This window comes from Lepidochelys kempii, chromosome 2 (genome assembly GCF_965140285.1).
Source record: "Lepidochelys kempii isolate rLepKem1 chromosome 2, rLepKem1.hap1, whole genome shotgun sequence".
In the NCBI taxonomy this organism is placed as follows: Eukaryota; Metazoa; Chordata; order Testudines; family Cheloniidae; genus Lepidochelys; species Lepidochelys kempii.
In genome coordinates, this window is record NC_136381.1 from 61,595,616 (window position 1) to 61,610,305 (window position 14,690).

General features: G+C 43.7%; 1 long non-coding RNA gene and 3 other non-coding genes across 10 annotated transcripts; all 4 read left to right on the forward strand.

Moving 5' to 3' along the window:
- The first annotated feature begins 345 nt into the window (after positions 1–345).
- Positions 346–12,104, forward strand: LOC140906639 (uncharacterized). Of its 7 annotated transcripts, none has more exons than XR_012157184.2 (5): positions 346–538; positions 5,449–5,575; positions 6,140–7,907; positions 8,590–8,677; positions 9,750–12,104. It is a non-coding gene; the product is annotated as an uncharacterized LOC140906639 (long non-coding RNA). The 7 variants fall into 7 exon arrangements; XR_012157183.2 differs by lacking the exon at positions 346–538 and having other exon boundaries at positions 923–5,575; positions 9,750–10,913; positions 11,496–12,104; XR_012157185.2 differs by lacking the exon at positions 346–538 and having other exon boundaries at positions 923–5,575; positions 9,750–9,908; positions 10,534–12,104.
- LOC140908002 (small nucleolar RNA SNORD87) lies at positions 5,953–6,038 on the forward strand. Its single transcript, XR_012157713.1, has one exon. It is a non-coding gene; the product is annotated as a small nucleolar RNA SNORD87 (small nucleolar RNA).
- On the forward strand, positions 7,637–7,717 carry LOC140908003 (small nucleolar RNA SNORD87). Its single transcript, XR_012157714.1, has one exon. It is a non-coding gene; the product is annotated as a small nucleolar RNA SNORD87 (small nucleolar RNA).
- On the forward strand, positions 8,436–8,515 carry LOC140908004 (small nucleolar RNA SNORD87). The gene has a single exon (XR_012157715.1). It is a non-coding gene; the product is annotated as a small nucleolar RNA SNORD87 (small nucleolar RNA).
- Positions 12,105–14,690: the final 2,586 nt, after the last annotated feature.

The following is a 14,690-nucleotide window of genomic DNA, read 5'->3' on the forward strand; positions in this document are numbered from 1 at the left end:
GCGGCAGCGGCAGCAGGCTGGGAGCTGGCTTGGCGGTAGCCTGCCCGAGGCGGGGCGCCTGCACGGCCGCCCCAAGGCATAACGACAAACACAGAGCTCCCCAGAGCCCCACGCGGGGCGGGAGCCGGGGCCCGCGCGCCCCGAGGAACCAAGCGGGGATGCAGGGCCCGCCGCACGTTTAACCGCCACGGCCCGACCCCGGTCCACCTGCCACTGCCTCTACCGATACAGCACCGTGCCGGCTGCGCATGCGCAGAGGCTGTAGCCTGGGGAGGGGCGGTGCTCGGCACTGCGCAGGCGCATCTCTGACGTGCAGCTCTCATTACTTTAGTGGGACCGGTCCAGGAAGCTGCCGAGCCACACACTCCGGGCGCGGTTGGCGCTCTGTCAATACTTCCGGTCACGCGGGGCAAACGGAAGCGGCGTTTCTCACGTGGCCCAGCTTGGAATCGTTTTAACTGGAGGGATTTCATTGCCTGCTTCCGTTCCTTTTGTGGGTGCGCGCGAGAGAGCAGGAGAGCGGTCAGCGGCCCACGAGGTGCGGGCCTGGGGGAGCAGGGACGGACCGGCGGTCTGGGCTCAGGGGATCCTGTGGGTGGGGGAGGTCTGTGCTGAGGGGATGGATGGGAGGGGGTTCTGTGGCGGTTGGATGGGTGTGCGCGGGTGAAGGGGTTGGGGGGGGGAGGACACGGGCGTGTGTGGGAGCAAGGGGTTGGGGTAGACTGGGGGGTGAAAACAGGGCAGGGCGGTCTGTGCGGGGGAGGGGGATGTGTGGGAGGAGGGGTGAAAGCAGGGCAGGGCGGTCTGTGCGGGGGAGGGGGATGTGTGGGAGGAGGGGTGAAAGCAGGGCAGGGCGGTCTGTGCGGGGGAGGGGGATGGGGATGTGTGGGAGCAGGGGTGAAAGCAGGGGTGAGCCTGAGAAAGATCCAGAATTTACCGATTGTACATTGCCAAAGAGCCACAGTAATATGTCAGCAACCCCCAATCTGCTCCCCCCGATCACAGTGCCTCCCACCCATCTGCAGCCCTGTGATCAGTGCCTCCCACTACCTCCGGATCACCTGTTTCATGGGTGCGGGAGGGAGGGGGGAGTGAGGGCATGGTAAGCACAGTGTAGGGCTCGGGAAGGGGTGTAGCGGGGGGCAGGGCCTGTGGTAGAGCCAGCAGTTGAGCAGTGAGCAACCCCCGCCCCCGGCACATTGGAAAGTTGGCACCTGTAGTTCCAGCCCCAGAGTTGGTGCCTATACAAGGAGCCGCATGTAGCTCTGGAGCCACAGGTTGGCCATCCCTGATCTAAGCTCTTGGACGTGGGAAGCACTGTTAGCTCTGAGAGCCTCCTACTGGATCCTCAATGAAGACTTAACTAGACTTGTTGTTAATTGTCACTGACAGTTTCCAATTCTGGCAATTCCATTGCAAGTCTCACACTGTTTGTTTTTCTTTCATACCCGGTTGCTGGAGGCAAGAAGTTACATGAGACTATCTACAGAGGAGACATTGCCAGTTATATCACTGTAATGTGCTAGTGTGGTTAAACTTCTATAATTACACCAATGTAACTCCCTATGTAGACACTTAGCCCTCAACAATGGTGGCTTTTTTGCCTTCGCTTAACTGCTCTCAGTAACCTAAGCTAAAATACATAAATGCATTCAGACTGGAATAAGAGAGTCTACATGGGGGTATACCTGTATAATTATAGCAGTCTAAATAAACACCCTGTATTGTATTGGTATAACTTTCCCATATAGAGAAACCCTTAGTTTCTAGCCCTCTTGGTTGCAGAGAAAAGCTTAAAAACATGATGCAAGTGCACCCTAATATCTCAGAAACTAAAAGACAAATACAAGAGAGCTGCTGCTAGGAAGTATTATTACAGTAACAGTTGACAGACTATTTAGTCACCGCAGAGAATGTGTAGATTCTTAGACTTGGTCTATACTTAGGCTTTCCTGGCATAGCAATGTCAGTTGGGGGTGTGTGACTTTTTTACACTTCTAACCAACATAGTTGTGCTGGCAATGTTCTGGTATAGACAATTCTACTGGCAGAAAGTTATTTTGCTAGTACAATTTATTTTGCTCGGGGAAGTGGTATAAGATATACTGGGTTAACTTTTGCAGGTTAAGCTAGTTCTACACTAAGTTTGTCAGTATAGAAACTCCTTGTAGATCTTGCTGTTTTCTACAATATTCAAGCTTGCATTAAGAAAATTTCTGCTATAGCTCTCATAGGCTTGGTCACATGTCTCTCTGATGTACCTATGTTGATATACCCCCTCAGTATAGATGCAGCTATTTTGATGGAAGAGTACTTCTGTCAATATAGGTAATATTTAGGGAGGTAGTGTTCCTATAGCAACAGAAAAAACTTTGTCACTGTAGACTGCATCTACACTATGGGGCTATGCTGGCATAGTCTCTGTAGTGTAGACATACCCATAGAAAAAACACCTCTCTGTACACCTCTCTCCTGTAGTTCACCTTGATGTGCTTTTAACTTTGTGGTTGCAAGTGTTAATATGCAGCTGTTTAGAGCTGTTCACACCGGAAATATTTACCCACTGTTTGTCTAGTGTCATTGCAGCTTTGTCTACACACAGACTTTCACTAGCTTAACTGAACATGTGTTTTTTTTTTTAATTGATTCAGAGTTGGTGTACACTACAAAGTTGGGCTGGTTTAACTACATTGCTCAGGGGGCTGTGAAAAATTTCACATCCTGTGCAATGTAATTAAGCTGACCTAAATACCGTTGTAAAAACCACTAGGTTGATAGATGAATTCTTCCATTAAGCTAGCTACCATCCCTTGAGAGGTGGATTTACTACAGAGTCAGACGAACCCCTTCTGAAACTGTAGTACATATCTACACTACAGCAATGCTGCTGCAGCATTTCTACTGTAGACATACCTTAGTTAACTGGTGGAAGTTGTATGTAGATGAGGGCTGTATCTCAGTGTATTAATTTGGATGGTTGTCTTACGACTGTGTGTGTGTTGTATGCCAAACAATCTTTTGATCACTTAACCCCGGGGGGCGGGGGGAGAACCTCATTTTATTTTTAAGTTAAAAAGAAAAAATCACAAACTCCAAGCCCTGGTGGTTATAGTATCAGCTAAGCAAGTTGAACTTGGGTGGGATAGATTATTGTTTAGCAAACCAGTCTTGGTGTAGCTGTACAATATTTTTCAGTGACCCACATCATTTTTTTTATGCTACCACTTTGTGGTATTTAAAATATGAATAGGGAAAAGTAGAATAGGAAACAAAGTTAAAATGTTTGCAAACATCTGTCTCAGCTCAGGAGTACCAAGCAATTAGAGTAAGTATTTCAAGGACAAGTTATATTACTTTGAATTAGAAATCTGATTTGGGCAAAAATATCAAAACCAACTTGTTAAATCCCTGACTACAAAGGAGAATAAATAGTGTACTATTGCTTTAAGGATAAACTATATAGGAAAAAATCTACAAGTCATGAGGAAAATGAATTAATCCCAACCTAATTTGTTGGAAATTGGCTTTGAAGCTAACTAGTAAACTGCCCTCAATATTCCACGTAAGCACCCAGTATACTTTCCTATAATGATAAACAAATATTGAGTGAGAAGATCTTCAAATTCTTAAACAAAAGGATTATAAAAGATCACATGGGTTTATTTAAAAAAAATTCCCTTATCACAAGTTTATTATTAATAAATATTTAAATTGCGGTAGCATCTAAAGACCACAGTGAGGTTGGATCCCTTTGTGCTAGGCACAAAAAGTTGACAGCAGTACAATCCTGAATAGGACATGGGGGCATACATCTCAAATAGCTGTGTTTGCCTTGTTTGCTGGGGAGCTTGATAGCATTGGGGGAGAAAGGAATCCTCAAGTCTAACAAATGTTATACAAATAGCCATCAGTTTTCGTTTTATGGTATGCAAATATAACTTCAGAAATTCTGCTACTTGTGGGGTTCTAAAAGAGAACAAAGTTGATGTGATTGTTTTTATAAATTGGAAAAGTACTTTTAAAAATATAATGTTGAAGTCCTGAGAGATGAGCGGCAGGTTTCCTGGTTTCTCTTTGAATGTCTGATTCCACAAAGTATTGACAATTACAATGAAAATGAGAGTTTAGAAATCAGCTAGTTCTTTCAGACCTCTGGTACCTTGCACAGTGTCTCTGGCAGAGAAACCAGGAAGTATATAATTTTAAGTGGAATTTAAATTCTAATAATCTTAATCTTGACACAATTTTAAAAATGGAGTGAATGTAATTTACACTTTAAAAATGGGGCAGATGACCTGCTAACATGTTTTATATACACTGTGATTTGAACGGATAGAGTTTCTAGTGGAAATGAATAGAGGTAATTTCCTATTATGTCCTCCTCATAATGGCATCTCCACCATTTCTGAGACTAATCAAATGTGATTATAGTTGCACTAACACATTATTTTGAACAAACTGCTCTGTTTGCAAATTAAATAGCTAATTTCTTATTTGAGACTTGCTTTTAGACACCTAGTTTATTTTACTACAGCTTGCATATGTTTTGTGAAATTGAGCAGGATTTCATTAGGCAATAGGAGACGTTTACTATTGGCAAATCATCTTTATTGATTATTTTGAGTTATTTTCAGTCTTTCAAGTCTTCCAAATAATGATAAATTGAACAGCTAAATAACCTTACTGCTGCTGATATGCCTTCATAAATCATTTTCATCAGCAGCTGGGTGTCCAAATTCTAATGATAAATTGCCCCTTTGTCTCTGGGGAGTTTGGTTAGAGACTTGTCCAGTGGTCCTGACCATGCCCTTTCCATAATATAGTGACATACTTAAGAGCAGTAGTTGTCTTGGGACTCCATTGTAGTGGGATCTTGGTTTGGTAGTCTCAGAGGCAGCATAATCTTGGTAAGAGTTCTGACCTTGAATTGAACCTTCAGGGAATGTGCCATTGTGCTTACACGGAGACCTGTGCTCCCAAAGTGAGGTAAATATAACCTTTAACCTTAGTTCATCTTTCATACTTGTCAAACCCAACTGGATGAAAAAAGCAATGGCTACTCATTAGGAACATCATACTCTTGTAAAATCAATAACTCTGCATAGTGGAACATGCTTAAACACGTAGACTTACCCACAACACATTCTTTTAATGGGCAAAATATTAATGCCTTCTGTTTAACCTTTTTGTCTCTTAAAAAATTGTGACATTTTACTGAACTTATCCCAGAACTCTCTTAATAAAAATGGTTTAATATCAAATTGTCACTGGGATCAGTGTTGCTTCACTGATATAATTGGTCCATTTGGCCCATTTTGGTCCTTTTGGCCCATTTTCCAAGTGAATGATAAAAATTCCTGCTACTCAGGTTGCAGTAGAACTCCAAATAAGCCAAATAATTTGACTTCCTGTCAACTGTTCAAAATGTCTGGAACTCTTTTCTTTTAGGTAATGAGGATAGAATCAGCTGTTAGTATTTGTTTCTGATGGTACTGCAAGTTTACTGTGTGGACTCTGCCATGCTACTCCTCTGTAACCAGCAAGGTGTCACGTGAACTGTTAAAGAAATAAGCCTGTGAGTATATTGTTGGGATTTTTTTTTACTGTAAATACACAGTGCTCGGAGAGCTTCTGCAAGCTAGCAACCAGGAAGCTGTTTTCTGTTAAATCCAGACCCAAGTCACTGTGGTTTTGCAAATTTTGATTTTGCAGGGGGCAAAAGAAGCAAGACGGCAGTGAGGAAAACCATTACTTGTCAGTTTTTGCTTTTCATGCGACTGAGTGTTCTGTATTAACAAATGCAGATTACTTCAAAATATGTACCTACATGTTGGCAAACTGTCCAGCATCTCAGCCACTCAGGACAAAGTGCTGAGGTGCATGTGTTTTCATAGCTTGAAGTTGGCCTTTTCCCATGCAGTAATAACTGTATCAAAGATGGGAAGTTGCTTCACTGGCATAATGATGATTTCTTTTTTGCCGTTTACCCAACTGAATGTCATTTCATTGATGTATAGTTCTAAATCTGAGGTGCCAGTACATCTGTTAAGTAAATCAAATAATGAGGAATTTGTAGAATCCAGTGGTCCATGTGAATTTATAACTTTTTTTTTTTCATCCCCTGCCCCAAACACCGCAGATGAGCATTGGCCTCTGAGATTGTGTTGCTCTGTCCAGAAAACCCTATATTGTGAGATAGCAGCATTTGAAAGCCTTACCTGAAGCCTGCCAGCTCTCACCTGAACTGCTGAGGTAATTTAAATGCTTATCTTTTGCATTTCAGTATTTCAGCTGTAGGACACCAGAGGATTTGTTGAGAAGCTTATTGCATAGACAAGTAATACATTAATCAGATAGCAGAGTTCACTCTGGTTCTCCTGAACAAACAGAATAAATCCCAGAATACTCAGATACAAGCTGTTCTCTTTAGAAACCAGAGAGCAAAGATAGCTACACTTCACCTGGCCATTCATCCCCATTCTACACTGGTGGAGTCCACACAGTGGCAAATATAATTACCACACTTGTGACTAAAAATGTGGAGGAAACTAATTTCTTAAATGGTTCTGAAGCTAACCGGCACTCTGAACCTTTAATTCTTGTAAAGAGATTTGTGTAATAACGTGGGGCCTGATCTTCAGACTGTGGCTTGCTTTTGCACTTAGAATGAATTGCTGGAAAAAAGCATGATTAATTTTGTGGATGCAAAATTAAACCCCAGCTTGAAGGCCGGGTTTAACTTGTAGTTCTAGGATGCTTATTTTATACTTCTAAAGAGATGTCACTATATTAATGTTTTCTTTGTGATCAAATACTTAGTTTTAGTCTCATAGCATTAAATGCTCATCATAGATGGGAAGTTGCTTTGTTGGCATAATTTCTTTTTGCCATTTACCCAACTGATTGTTTTGATGATGTATCTCAAATGCCAGCCAAAAAACGAATAAGCTAAAAAGTGCCTATGGATCAAATTCATGATCATCCTCATGTTTCTAATATTAAATTTTTCTTTAAAATAGTGAGAATTGAGTCAGTTGTGATGTTTATTTCAAATGTTTTTACAAGTCCCATGTACTTTGTGTACAGCCAGCAAAATGTCGTATCAACTGGTAAAGTAATAAAAATGAGTCTGTTGCTTTTCTTTTCTATCAATAGTAGAAATCAGAATCCAATAAGAGAGTGAGATCTTCAGCTGGGGAAAATCTCTACAGAATATATCCATGATGCTTTCCCATGATGTCCCTGAAACTATGCTGGCTTATACCAGCTGAGGATCTGGCTTGGTGCTCAAGGGCTTCATTCGGCCAGCAGCTGGGAAGCTGTTCCTATTTTTATCCAGCCCCTGTCATTGTAGTGATCTTTTTTTTTTTTTCTGTTACAGCAGTCTAAAAGATAAATTGGAAACTGGAATGGGAGGCAAAAAATTACACTAGTTTTGTGCTTTGTTTTTATATTGAAGAAAATAATTGAAATTAAAGTAATTTAAAATACATATGCATCACATAGGGGCAAAATGACATACTGCAGAAATATAGTTTTTGTCCAGATTATCATACCACACGTATTGCAGGAATACAAATTCTCATCTTGAAATTAACTACATTTCATTAAATCAGCACTCAGACAACGTGATGTTACTGGCATAATGATGATTTCCTTTTGCCGTTTACCCATCTGAATGTATGTTGATGTGTATGTTCAAATCTGAGATGCCAGTAAAAATTTGGATAAACTCGGTAACTTAGTTTGTCAGCATGATAAGTTTTATACATTTTTATTTCTGCAATTTTTTCAGTAGGAAATACCTTCGTTATGTGATTTACTGAGCTTGGATACATTCAGAAATGCCATTTTCCTGACTTTGTCCTGCTCTTTGAAGCCGGCAAGAGTTGTTTTGAATTCTCAAGGTAACTTGGGGTGGGGGGATGTCTTGTTTTTGTGATGCCGTTGTGTATATATCTCTATACTGAAAAGAATGAAACCTAGCACAGCGAAGATAGATAGAAGTCTAGGTTAAAATATGTGAACCAACACAACAAATGAGTCATGGAGAGCAGTCCTTTAAAAAGTTGTGAGGAAATAGCCCTCTGACCATTCTGGGTAGGGACTCAACATTTGGAAAAGCTTAACAATCTTTCAGATGATTCAGCCCAACTTAAAACTAATTTCAGAAATTTTCATGAGACTAAAAGGAAAATATAGTGGCTGATTTCAAAGTCAGCCAGACCTCCTTGAGTTCCAAATGTTTGGGTTACATGTGATCATGTTAATATTTCTTTGAGAAAAGAAAGGTTTAAATAAAAAGGACAAAGGATCTAATTTTGTGGAACTGAACCTCTTAAATTGTATTATGATAGCCTCTTCCCCATATGCATAATTGTCCATGAGACAACTAATAAACTTTAGTTTCGTCTTGGGTGGCAGACTGTTGCTTTGATGGCCTAATGATGATGATCTTTTGCCGTTTACCCATCTGATTCTTTTTGATGAGAACATTTGAGTCTGATGTGCCATCTTAATTTTGAGTTAGCTAGATTACATAAACCATGAATCCAGTTTAAGTCTATTGCTTATGCCTTTTCTTTTCAGAACAAGGATTTAAATCAGCTGTGGTCTTAACTGCACATTAGACAACATATTTAACTTGCAGCTACCAAGAAGTCCTACAGTTTTCACGGTATTTTGAATGTTTCGAGGAGTTAATTTTTCTGTCATCTTTGTTTCGATATTTTAACTGTATCCTAAAGCAAATATCGGTCTGAACTGATATAATGAAAACTGATCAGAACCTTCTCTAGGGCAGGTTTTTTATTGTAATTAAACAAAATTGCTGAGTACTTTTCTTTGAGAGAATTCTTAGTATCAGCTTTCATCTCAACTCTAAAATACATGGTAACCCTGTCAATTTCTGATTTAAAAGCAATTACATTTAATCTGCTGTCCTAAGTGTATTAAATCAGTCTTTCAAAAGTAAATGTTTAGCTCATAAAAAATGCTAGATTGACAGCTCTAGTTTTTTCCAGTGGCCAGACATAATGTGGGCAGTAGCAATATGAGCTTTCCTAATCCCAGCCTGAGTTGACGGGACCACCACTAGGGGTGAAGAGGGTAATTGTGTTCACACCCATTGAGATCTTGTCCTTTGCTTTGCCTGACAACAAGCATATAAGATATGATGGTGATTTTGTAATGCAGTCCCCTGTCTGCAATAAACAATCCTGAAACTACCAAATTGTGTGATGCTGACTTAGTCATTTATAAAGGCAAAGGGAAAATTCAAAAGCAAATTCAAGGTTCTATTACCAAGAAAATCTTCCAATCACAAGACATTTTCTCTCCAAAGGCACAGTGTTTACTCAATTATAGCTACCTCCCCTCATAGTGAGAATAGCCTGCTATGCAGTTCTAAAAAGACCCAATTTGTTTTTTTTTAAATAAAAAGTCTAACCTTGCATTTACATTAACATGCTGGCAACAACTCCACACTTCTATATGAATAACCTTTTTTACATCAAATGAAAAGCTCACTAATCTGAGCCAGTTTCTCAACATTACATCTGTTTCCAGTTTCCTCAACATTGTGTCCATCTTTATATCATTTTCTTCAATCTTGCGATGTTTCTGGCAAGTTGGGCTTCAGCAATGAACATCAATCTCTGCAAAAAGTCGGTTTCACACAATATCCTCATACCTACATTTCACTTCTTTTCCAGTGCATTTTTTTTTTTGTTTTCATTATATCTATACAGTTCAGTTCTCATTCCTTCTGAGTTGGAAACTGATTCCCTTCACTACATCTACTTCTCAGGCATGTTGTGAGAGGAAGCCCTGTGAACCCGGGGAAAAGATGAGGGTGTTCTGTCTTTCTGCACCAAAGAATCTGCGAGAGGCATGTACATTACATACAGGTATGACCTGACCTGAAAAAGCATAAATTTAATTAGCTTCTTGTGGTCAAATGTGGAAGTGAGTTTCAGTTTTCGTCTTGATGACTTTTCACTAAGCCCTGGTCTACACTAGGACTTTAGGTTGAATTTAGCAGCCTTAAATCAATGTAAACCTGCACCTGTCCACACGATGAAGTCCTTTATTTCGACTTAAAGGGCTCTTAAGATCAGTTTCCTTACTCCACCCCTGACAAGTGGATTAGCGCTTAAATCGGCCTTGCCGGGTCGAATTTGGGGTACTATGGACACAATTCGACAGTATTGGCCTCCGGGAGCTATCCCAGAGTGCTCCATTGTGACCGCTCTGGACAGCACTCTCAACTCAGATGCACTGGCCAGGTAGACAGGAAAAGAACCACGAACTTTTGAATCTCGTTTCCTGTTTGGCCACCGTGGCAAGCTGCAGGTGACCATGCAGAGCTCATCAGCAGAGTTGACCATGATGGAGTTCCAGAATAGCAAAAGAGCTCCAGCATGGACTGAACAGGAGGTACGGGATCTGATCGCTGTATGGGGAGAGGAATCCGTGCTATCAGAACTCTGTTCCAGTTTTCGAAATGCCAAAACCTTTGTCAAAATCTCCCAGGGCATGAAGGACAGAGGTCATAACAGGGACCCGAAGCAGTGCTGCGTGAAACTGAAGGAGCTGAGGCAAGCCTACCAGAGAGGCAAACGGCTGCTCCGGGTCAGAGCCCTAAACATGCCGCTTCTATGATGAGCTGCATGCCATTTTAGGGGGTTCAGCCACCACTACCCCAGCCGTGTTGTTTGACTCCTTCAATGGAGATGGAGGCAATACGGAAGTAGGTTTTGGGGACGAAGAAGATGATAGCTCACAGCAAGTAAGCGGAGAAACTGGTTTTCCTGACAGCCAGGAACTGTTTCTCACCCTGGACCTGGAGCCAGTACCCCTCGAACCCACCCAAGGCTACTTTCTGGACCCGGCAGGCGGAGAAGGGACCTCCGGTGAGTGTACCTTTTAAAATACTATACATGGTTTAAAAGCAAGCATGTGAAAGGATTACTTTGCCCTGGCATTCGCGGCTCTTCTGGATGTACTCCCAAAGCCTTTGCAAAAGGTTTCTGGGGAGGGCAGCCTTATTTCGTCCTTCATGGTAGGACACTTTACCACTCCAGGCCAGTAACACGTACTCGGGAATCATTGTACAACAAAGCATTGCAGTGTATGTTTGCTGGCATTCAAACAACATCCGTTCTTTATCTCTGTGTTATCCTCAGAGTGAGAGATCATTCATGATCACCTGGTTGAAATAGGGTGCTTTTCTTCAGGGGACACTCAGAGGAGCCCGCTCCTGCTGGGCTGCTTACCTGTGGCTGAACGGAAATGTTCCCCATTGTTAGCCACGGGGAGGGAGGAGGGTTGAGGGGGTAGCCACGCGGTAGGGGGAGGCAAAATGCAACCTTGTAACGAAAGCACATGTGCTGTGTATGTAATGTTAACAGCAAGGTTTACCCTGAAAGAGTGTAGCCACTGTTTTATAAAATGTGTCTTTTTAAATACCGCTGTTCCTTCTTTTTCTCCACCAGCTGCATGTGTTTCAATGATCACAGGATCTTCTCCTTCCCAGAGGCTAGTGAAGATTAGAAAGGAGAAAAAAAAAAACGCACTTGTGATGAAATGTTCTCTGAGCTCATGCTGTCCTCCTACACTGACAAAGCACAGACGAATGCGTGGAGGCAAATAATGTCAGAGTGCAGGAAAGCACAAAATGACCAGTAGGAGAGGTTGCGGACTGAAGACAGGGCTGAAGCTCAAATCTGGCGGCAGCATGATGAGAGGAGGCATGATTCAATGCTGAGGCTGCTGGAGGACCAAACCAGTATGCTCCAGTGTATGGTTGAGCTGCAGCAAAGGCAGCTGGAGCACAGACTGCCACTACAGCCCCTGTGTAACCAACCGCCCTCCTCCCCAAGTTCCATAGCCTCCACACCCAGACGCCCGAGAACATGGTGGGGGGGGGCACCAGCCAACCAGCCACTCCACCACAGAGGATTGCCCAAAAAAAAGAGAGCTGGCATTCAACAAATTTTAAAGTTGTAAACTTTAAAAATGCTGTGTGGCATTTTCCTTCCCTCCTCCACCACCCCTTCTGGGCTACCTGTTTGTGTGATGAATGAATAAAGAATGCATGAATGTGAAGCAACAATGACTTTATTGCCTCTGTAAGCAATGATTAAAGGGAGGAGGGGAGGGTGGTTAGCTTGCAGGGAAGTAGAGTGAACCAAGGGGCGTGGGGTTTCATCAAGGAGAAACAAACAGAACTTTCACACCGTAGCCTGGCCAGTCATGAAACTGGTTTCCAAAGCTTCTCTGATGTGTACCGTGCCCTCCTGTGCTCTTCTAACCGCCCTGGTGTCTGGCTGCGTGTAACCAGCAGCCAGGCGATTTGCCTCAACCTCCCACCCTGCCATAAACATCTCCCCCTTACTCTCACAGATATTGTGGAGCACACAGCAAGCAGCAATAACAGTGGGAATATTGGTTTCGCTGAGGTCTAAGTGAGTCAGTAAACTGCGCCAGCGCGCCTTTAAACAACCAAATGCACATTCTGAACTTGCTCAGCCTGTAGTTGAACAGCTCCTGACTACTGTCCAGGCTGCCTGTGTATGGCTTCATGAGCCATGGTATTAAGGGGTAGGCTGGGTCCCCAAGGGTACATATAAGCATTTCAATGTCCCCAACAGTTATTTTCTGGTCTGGGAATAAAGTCCCTTCCTGCAGCTTTTGAAACAGACCAGAGTTCCTGAAGATGCGAGTGTCATGTACCTTTCCCAGCCATCCCACGTTGATGTTGGTGAAACGTCCCTTGTGATCCACCAGAGCTTGCAGCACTATTGAAAAGTACCCCTTGTGGTTTATGTACTTGTCGGCTTGGTGCTCCGGTGCCAAGATAGGGATATGGGTTCTGCCTATGGGCCCACCACAGTCAGGGAATCCCATTGCAGCAAAGCCATCCACTATGACCTGCACATTTCCCAGGGTCACTACCCTTGATATCAGCAGATCTTTGATTGCGTGGGCTACTTGCATCACAGCAGCTCCAACAGTAGATTTGCCCGCTCCAACAGTAGATTTGCCCACTCCAAATTGATTCCCAACTGCCCGGTAGCTGTCTGGCGTTGCAAGCTTCCACAGGGCTATCGCCACTCGCTTCTCAACTGTGAGGGCTGCTCTCATCTTGGTATTCATGCACCTCAGGGCAGGGGAAAGCAAGTCACAAAGTTCCATGAAAGTGCCCCTACGCATGCAAAAGTTTCACAGCCACTGGGAATCATCCCAGACCCGCAACACTATGCGGTCCCACCAGTCTGTGCTTGTTTCCCGAGCCCAGAATCGGCGTTCCACAGCATGAACCTGCCCCATTAGCACCATGATGCTGCATTGGCAGGGCCCATGCTTTCAGAGAAATCTGTGTCCATGTCCTGATCACTCACGTGACCGCGCTGACGTCGCCTCCTCGCCCGGTACTGCTTTGCCATGTTCTGGTGCTGCATATACTGCTGGATAATGTGTGTGGTGTTTAATGTGCTCCTAATTGCCAAAGTGAGCTGAGCGGCCTCCGTGCTTGCCTTGGTATGGCGTCCGCACAGAAAAAAGGCGCGGAACAATTGTCTGCCGTTGCTCTGACGGAGGGAGGGGCGACTGACGACACAGCTTACAGGGGGTCAACAAAGGGCGTGGCTTTACATCAAGGAGTATTTCAGGCAGGACTTCACAGAGGGTTCCAATAAGAAATGGTGCACCTAAGTTATTGTTCTTATTGGAACAAGGAGGTTAGTCTGGCCTCTGATTGATACATGGCTAGATTTACCTTGCTGCACCTTCTCTGTGAGTGACTGCAGTGTGACCTAGAGGAATGAGTCCCCTAGACAGGGGAGGGGGGGAAGCAAATGAGTACAAAACAAATCTGGTCTATTTCTTGTTTTGATCCACTCCATCTATCTTTTACATCTTTGGCTGGCAGCAGACGGTGCAGAAGGACTGCAAGCCATCCACATCGCATGGCTGCTCGGCAGAAGATGTTGCAATACGACTGCTAGCCATCCCCATCTCTTGCCTGCCCGGCAGAAGATGGTACAGTACGACTGCTAGCAATCCGTATTGCCTGCCTGCTCACCATAAGACGGTTCAATAGGACTGACTGCAGGACTAAAGAGAATGACCTGGTCAAGTCACTCCACACTTAGCCCGGCTGACGTGGCCAGGAGCACCTCAGACATGACGATGACAGCTACCAGTCATATTGCACCGTCTGCTGCCAGAAGGCAATGGGTTGCTGCTACTGTGTAGCAATGCAGTACCGTGTCTGCCAGCACCCAGGAGACATACTGTGACGGTTACCTGAGCGGGCTCCATGCTTGCCGTGGTATGGCGTCTGCACAGGTAACTCAGGAAAAAAGGCGCGAAATGATTGTCTGCCCTTGCTTTCATGGAGGGAGGGAACGGGGGCCTGATGATATGTACCCAGAACCACCCGCAACAATGTTTTAGCCCCATCAGGCATTGGGATCTCAACCCAGAATTCCAATGGGCAGCAGAGACTGCGGGAACTGTGGGATAGCTATCCACAGTGCAACGCTCCGGAAGTCGACGCTAGCCTCGGTACTGTGGAAGCACTCCGCTGAGTTACTGCACTTAGAGCATTTTCTGTGGGGACACACACACTCGAATATATAAAACAGATTTCTAAAAAACCGACTTCTATAAATTCGACCTGATTT